The following is a 6244-nucleotide window of genomic DNA, read 5'->3' as shown; positions in this document are numbered from 1 at the left end:
CTGCTATGAAGGCTACAGGGAGAAATATGTTCAGTCTGTCAGACGTAGAAGAAGAGAAACAGTGTTGGACTCGGGGCTTTGTGCAGCTTGAAGGGGGAAGTTTTCCTCGTATTCTGGAGTTGTGGTGTTTAAGCTTGGGTAATTAGGTTTTTATTACAACCTGGGTTTTATTTTAGTTGTTTTATTACCTCCGCCAAAGAGGTCATGTTTTCATCTGGGTTTCGTTTGTCTGTTTGTCAGCAGGATTACGGAAAAACTACATGCTTGATTGTCGGGAATCTTGGTAGAAGTATGTAGCATGGTCCAAGGAAGAACCCATTTAAAACAGATCCGAATCACAAGGCAGATACAAGTTATTTTTCTTTATTTTGTCACTTCAATCACTAATTTCCTTGAATACATAAAAACTTACAACTTTAAAAGGTGCTCATTGTCCCAACGGCCCATTGGTTCAATGGAAAGATATTAGTGTCAAACAGCCCAATTTTCCAAAAATACAATGGAGTCCATTGGCTACAGACATGCTTTTTAAAAAAATATTATGTTTTATGGTGTGACAATGCCGTGGTTAAGGAATGGAACTAAATTAGCGTTGGAGAAAGATCACTTCTTTTGGACTGTTGGGATATCGGAGCAATGATGTGCATCAGGCAAAAACGGAGTTGCAGTTTAAAACGAATAATCCGTCAGGTTGTAAACAAGCCAAGCTAGATGTTCTAAACCACTTTATATGGAGGTAAAAACTAAAACAGCAAGTGTGGTAGTTCAAAATTAAACCTCAAAGTTGGTCTGTGAACTGTGACGGCGTTGACAGTTTGGATAATTTCCTGGTTTGTTGTCTTCCAAGAAAGTTTGGCAAACCTGGGGATTTGTATGATCATCCCACTGAGTTCTGAGATCTTAAATGTGACAGCTAGACTTGACATTACCTGACAAAGGTTTCAGTTAGATCAAATAACAAACTGAAGGCACAAGTCAACACAGAAGTTCAAATACGAAAGCTGGTTTTGATGTCTGTGCCCTAGACTCTGTTTTCTATGATCCTCTGACTCTTCTTTCCTCCCCTTGCCAGACTTTTTTTAGCACCATTGCCACTTTCCAAGATCTCGTAAATTACCTTGGCGAGTAGAATCCTGTTATTAACAGTAGGAGGAATGATGGCCATAATATGAAAATAAGACCCAAGTAAAACAAAGCAGCGTCTACTTGCAACCTCACCATTTGAATATGATGTATGAATTTTGAAGCAGTCATTCACTTGAATTAATATAAATAAAACACAAGCTACATAACTTCAATATCATGATTTTTATTTATTTTTTTAATTAAAAAAAGAAACATGCATGCAGATTCTTAAGGCAACATTTTGGTTTTAGAAGCATTCAGGTTTACGTTTGTAGTCCGTGTGAAGAACTAAAGAAGCTGAAAACTTTGGCTGAAATGCAATCTCCGGACCAATCAGCTATCATCTGATGATGATTTTGCTTTTTAGTAGCTTAGCTAACTTGTAAGCAATGACCTGTGTGCAGAAAAGGAAGTCTTCGTCACAATATCCGCTACCTGAATGTCCGCTAGCTACACAGAAAACCCAGAAATATTAGCTGTTGCCCCCCAAAAGCTAAATTCATTGTAATTTCATTGTAAGAAGGCAGATGGCCAGTGTGTTTTTCTCCACTGTGGCTCGTCTTTCTAACGGACAGGCCTGAGTTCTCATGGAAGCTATCTTGTTTAGGCTTTGTAGCTCATAGATACGCGCCTGTAAGAACAACACACACACACATTTTGTATCACAACCTTCAAAGAGACTTGAACAGCTGTTGGCCTGTCCATGTCGTAGGTAACTGGCCAATAGAATTTGGGTTGCGTGTAAGTCCAACTTCTGCAGAAGACTAAAAATGTGAATTATTACAGAAATCGGGGCATTCTGACAGGGATCCTGCAAGAGCTGTGTCAGTCTGAGTCCAGCGTTGCAAAACTTTACCTGTGACCTAATAAAAGGCTTTGAGACCAGTCTTTTTCTCCAGTGTGTGTTTACTCTTGGGCTTCCAATCTAAGGACCTGAGACCAATACAGTAGTATATATTTGAAATGTAATCCTTGTGCATTTATTCAAACGCCAGTTAAAACTTTACAAATAATTCTATATAATTGATGCACAATACAGATCAGGTGGACAAGAGCTGCTTTCCTGAATGCAAACACATATCTGTCATGTGCCTGTTACTTTCAAAAATAAGGAGAATAACAAAGATGTTTTTCTTGTTCCTGGAAAGAAAGTCAACACCAAAGTGTCGTAAATCAAACTCCATCACAAGCACAATGTTTTTTCAGACTCAAAATATATAAAACTTGTTGGTAACATGCAAAGTATTAGATTCGAAGCTCTGTAAATCAGTGTTAGTGTTGGAAAAGTGTCATGTTTACACCAATAATGGGGCACTTTCCAGCAGGCGGATTGGATCTTTAAATTCACAAGGCTCATCTCTTATCTAAAAGAACCCAGTCGCCTTATGTGATTTGTCTTTTCTCCTCACTCGATGGCTCCTCTGACCTCCTTATGCCCTGCTGACAACTGTCATGCGCTGATTTAGGATTATTTTTAAATCAGGAGCTGTCGAGGTTTGACGGGACGAGGATGGGGTACCCGTATCCCTGGAGGCCTTGTAAATCTCAACAGTTTACTACAGAGAGGGGGAGGAAGCAGCCTCCGCGCTCTCCTTGTCCAAGCCCGGCGTAATCCCACCACTTCCTCTCCTCCGCTCTGCTGCCCGGGCCCACGCCGTAATGCATTTTCTGTAACTAACAGCCGTTGTTTCCCGATTGTCACGCTCCCATCCCTTTCTCTTGGAATGTGTGTATGTGTATGTGTAGCAGTGGGATAGGGTGTTGGGGTTTAGAGCTCTCTGCTGGCTGGAAACGGAGAAAAAACTGGTAGTAGAAGGTCTGGAATTGCAGTTAATATTAACACCACCCTCCTCCATTACCGTTTACCTCCTCCCCACAATTCCTCGCCCTATGACTGAGCTCTGGCAGCCAGGCGGGGTGCTGCAACCTGGGCCTCCTGCTTCCGTCACGCTTGCCCCCTCTCTGTCTCCAAACAAGAACACATGGATGTCAAGTCCTCTCGTGCTGGCAGTGTCCAGCCCCTTTCAACAGCTTTTACTCCGTTTAATTAGCCATATCCAGCCCCCTCCACCCCAATCTCCAAGTATAGAGGGCATGACAGCCCCGAAACACACACGTTCTCAACACAGGATGGCACACTGAGCGCAGGTTTTGGCAGCAGTCAGAGGGCAATCAATTCACACTCTTCGCTCGCGGTAACATTCTTCACAACACTTCCTGACAGGTCCGAGTCCTGTAGCTCATGTGCTCCACGGCACTAAGTGAGGATGACTCGGAGGTCAAGCCTCTCAAAAAGGAGTGCAACAGGTTTTTGGGAGATTGGCCAACTTTTGCCCCTTCAGTGATGAGAGCATCGACAATAAAATTCACCTGCCCCCTGCTGCTGACGTTAGCTTTTACTGAATGTTAAGTGATAAAACATGTTTCTGGTTTTACAGTCATTATGTGGGTTTTTTTTTATGTGACGGCATACTTTTTTGTTTGTTGGGAAATGAGACAGTCAAAAAAATCTGCAATTAATCTTTTACTCACCAGTTACAGATCAGATTTGTGGATAGTTGAGGGGAGGGTAGCAGTGCGCCTTGCTGACTTTTTTTTTAACCCTCTGAACCCTTTTTTGCTCTTTTTACATTTAACTCCCTGTGTTTCTTTGGCTAGAAGTGTGAACAGAATAATAGAGTTATAATGACATACATCATACGAAAAAACATGAGAGTTTTGACAGAATTATAAGAAGTTTTGTTTCGGAAACTTTAGCAACCTTCGATCCATTCCAAGGACGGTTGGAAAGTTTAAATACCAACAATAATGCCTGTTTTGTTTTGTGGTTTTTTACATTTTCTTTCTACAATAAATGGTGTATTTTTGGAGATCTTCCAAAGAAAAAACGTGTTTCAATCTCAGTGGGATGGTGGGGTTCAGGAGGGTGTCACAAATTTAATTCAAACCAAAAAAAGTACAACCAAAAATCAAAAGGAGGATCATCAATCCAAATCAAATTAAATGATTCCCCCAAATGGCTTTATTGCCATTTAAAACAGACGTTTACATTGCCAAAGCAAGTGTGAAAAACACAAAATGTGCATAAACATAAAAATTGTGGTTCTGCAGATATAAATAAACACATATATACTTTATATACAGATCCCCTCACCACCACCATCCACTGACAACAACTTGCGTGCAGCCAAATTAGAAAAGAAAAAAAAAAGATGACACAGCATAGCTTTCCCGGTAGCCTGCGCCTGCACTTTTCCAGAAACCACGGCCACTAACAAAGTCGTAGATTACCGAAAAACAACAGAACTGAAAAATCCTCCTGCTTCACTGACATCAGAGGTGTGGAAACATTTGCCTTTTTTTTCAAATGTGTCTACAACAGAAAAGAAGCAGTTCGTAAATGACGGTGCATGTGGTTACCATACGCCACCTCAGGCAACATGACAAATAAGGCCTCACATACTTCATACAACCATAATCAAACAGATTTGACACAGGCGACCCTTTCTTCATCCAGGATCTCCGGTATATTAAGTAAAGAGTAAAGAAGTAAAGAAGTAAAGAAGTAAATAAGTAAAGAAGTATTACTATGTCTTGTGCCTTAACAGCATTGTGTGAAATTGTTTGGCATGGACTTGACTGTAACAGATGTTTATTTACATGAAAAGTCCCACACTGAAGTTTTAAAGCAAACATCATAAGAAAAAACATGTCTTCTGTCAAAACGAGTTTTGACAGAATCATGAGAAGTTCAAGCCGTGTTTTGTTTCCTTTTTCTAACGGAAACTTTAGTAACCTTTGATCCATTTCAAGGATGGTTGGAAAGTTCAAATTCCGAAGATAATGCCTGTTTTGTTTTGGGGTTTTTCACATTTTCTTTCCACAATAAATGGTGTATTTAGGAGATCTTCCAAAGAAAAAACATGTTTCAATCTCAGCAGGATGGTGGGGTTCAGGAGGTTAATATTACCACTGGAGGATGTGTGTCACAAATTTAATTCAAACCAAAAATGAGAACACTTAAGTTTTAAAGCCACGACGTGCAAAGTCAGAAACAAAATAAAATCCTGCACATTGTGGCTTTAAAATAAACTTTTCTCTTTCACAGAACACCGGACAGACACGGGCACATTTCATTTAAACATTACTCCCAAACATTTTTATCTGTAGGGATATTTAAATAATAATCACTTGAGACAAACCAAACCAAAGCACTATCAAACACAGCAGTCAAACCTGCCTAAATTGTAAATTATAATCAAACAAATATCATGCAATAGAGACTCTGCAATTATAAATGTGGTTATAAAAATTAAGCACAGGCTGAGATAAAACCAGTGATTCATTATCACTAAATATAGCTGTTAAAAAAGCATTTTCATGGAGCACCAGAGCCATTAATTTGAGAGGACATTCTCCTCTCCTCTCAGGTAAAGCTGAGCGATCCTGATCTATTCCTTTAATCACAACGTTAAAAGCAACAACAACAAACGTGGCAGGAATGAAAGATAACCCCTATACTTCAAAGCTGTCTGGGATCACTGTGAACTCCAATAATCTCCTCACCCCTGCTGCACAGGAGTACGAACTGTGTGTTTTCACTAAAATAGATCCCGGCCGGGCCGCGCTGACCCCTGAGGAGGAGGGGGATCACCGCAGGTCCTCTGCAGGTTGTCGCAGGGAATCAGAGCGCCGCAGCCAGAGCTGGAGGGTAAAGGTTGAAGGGTGTGTGAGGTAGCCTATGACCTCCCGATTCGGCTCGGGCGTTACAGCCGAGCTCTCAGGGGGAAACCCCTGCATGACCCGGCTCACCCCGTGTGTGTGCAGGGCCGGTGGGTGCCACACTGCCACCGTCACACAGCAAAGATGGAGGAAGAAAAAGAGACCTAAAGAGGCAGAATTTAATAGGAGACAAAGGTTCTGCGGTGTGAGCACACTGGGACTAATTCCACTTTAGTTCAAGTCTAGGTTAAATGCGTCGGGAATGAGTCAATGCTGGCCGCAGAGAGTGTGACTAACAGAGCGGGTCAGTAACAGGGAGCCCTTTTTTTGGCCGCTTTCAGACCAAAAAACAGGCTGAGAGGAGAGGAGAGAGAGCGAGCGAGGCCTCTTATATGCA

The sequence above is a fragment of the Centropristis striata genome, chromosome 22 (assembly GCF_030273125.1).
Source record: "Centropristis striata isolate RG_2023a ecotype Rhode Island chromosome 22, C.striata_1.0, whole genome shotgun sequence".
NCBI classification, from domain to species: Eukaryota; Metazoa; Chordata; class Actinopteri; order Perciformes; family Serranidae; genus Centropristis; species Centropristis striata.
The sequence above is the reverse complement of the archived record's forward strand: the minus strand, read 5'-3'. Positions refer to the sequence as shown.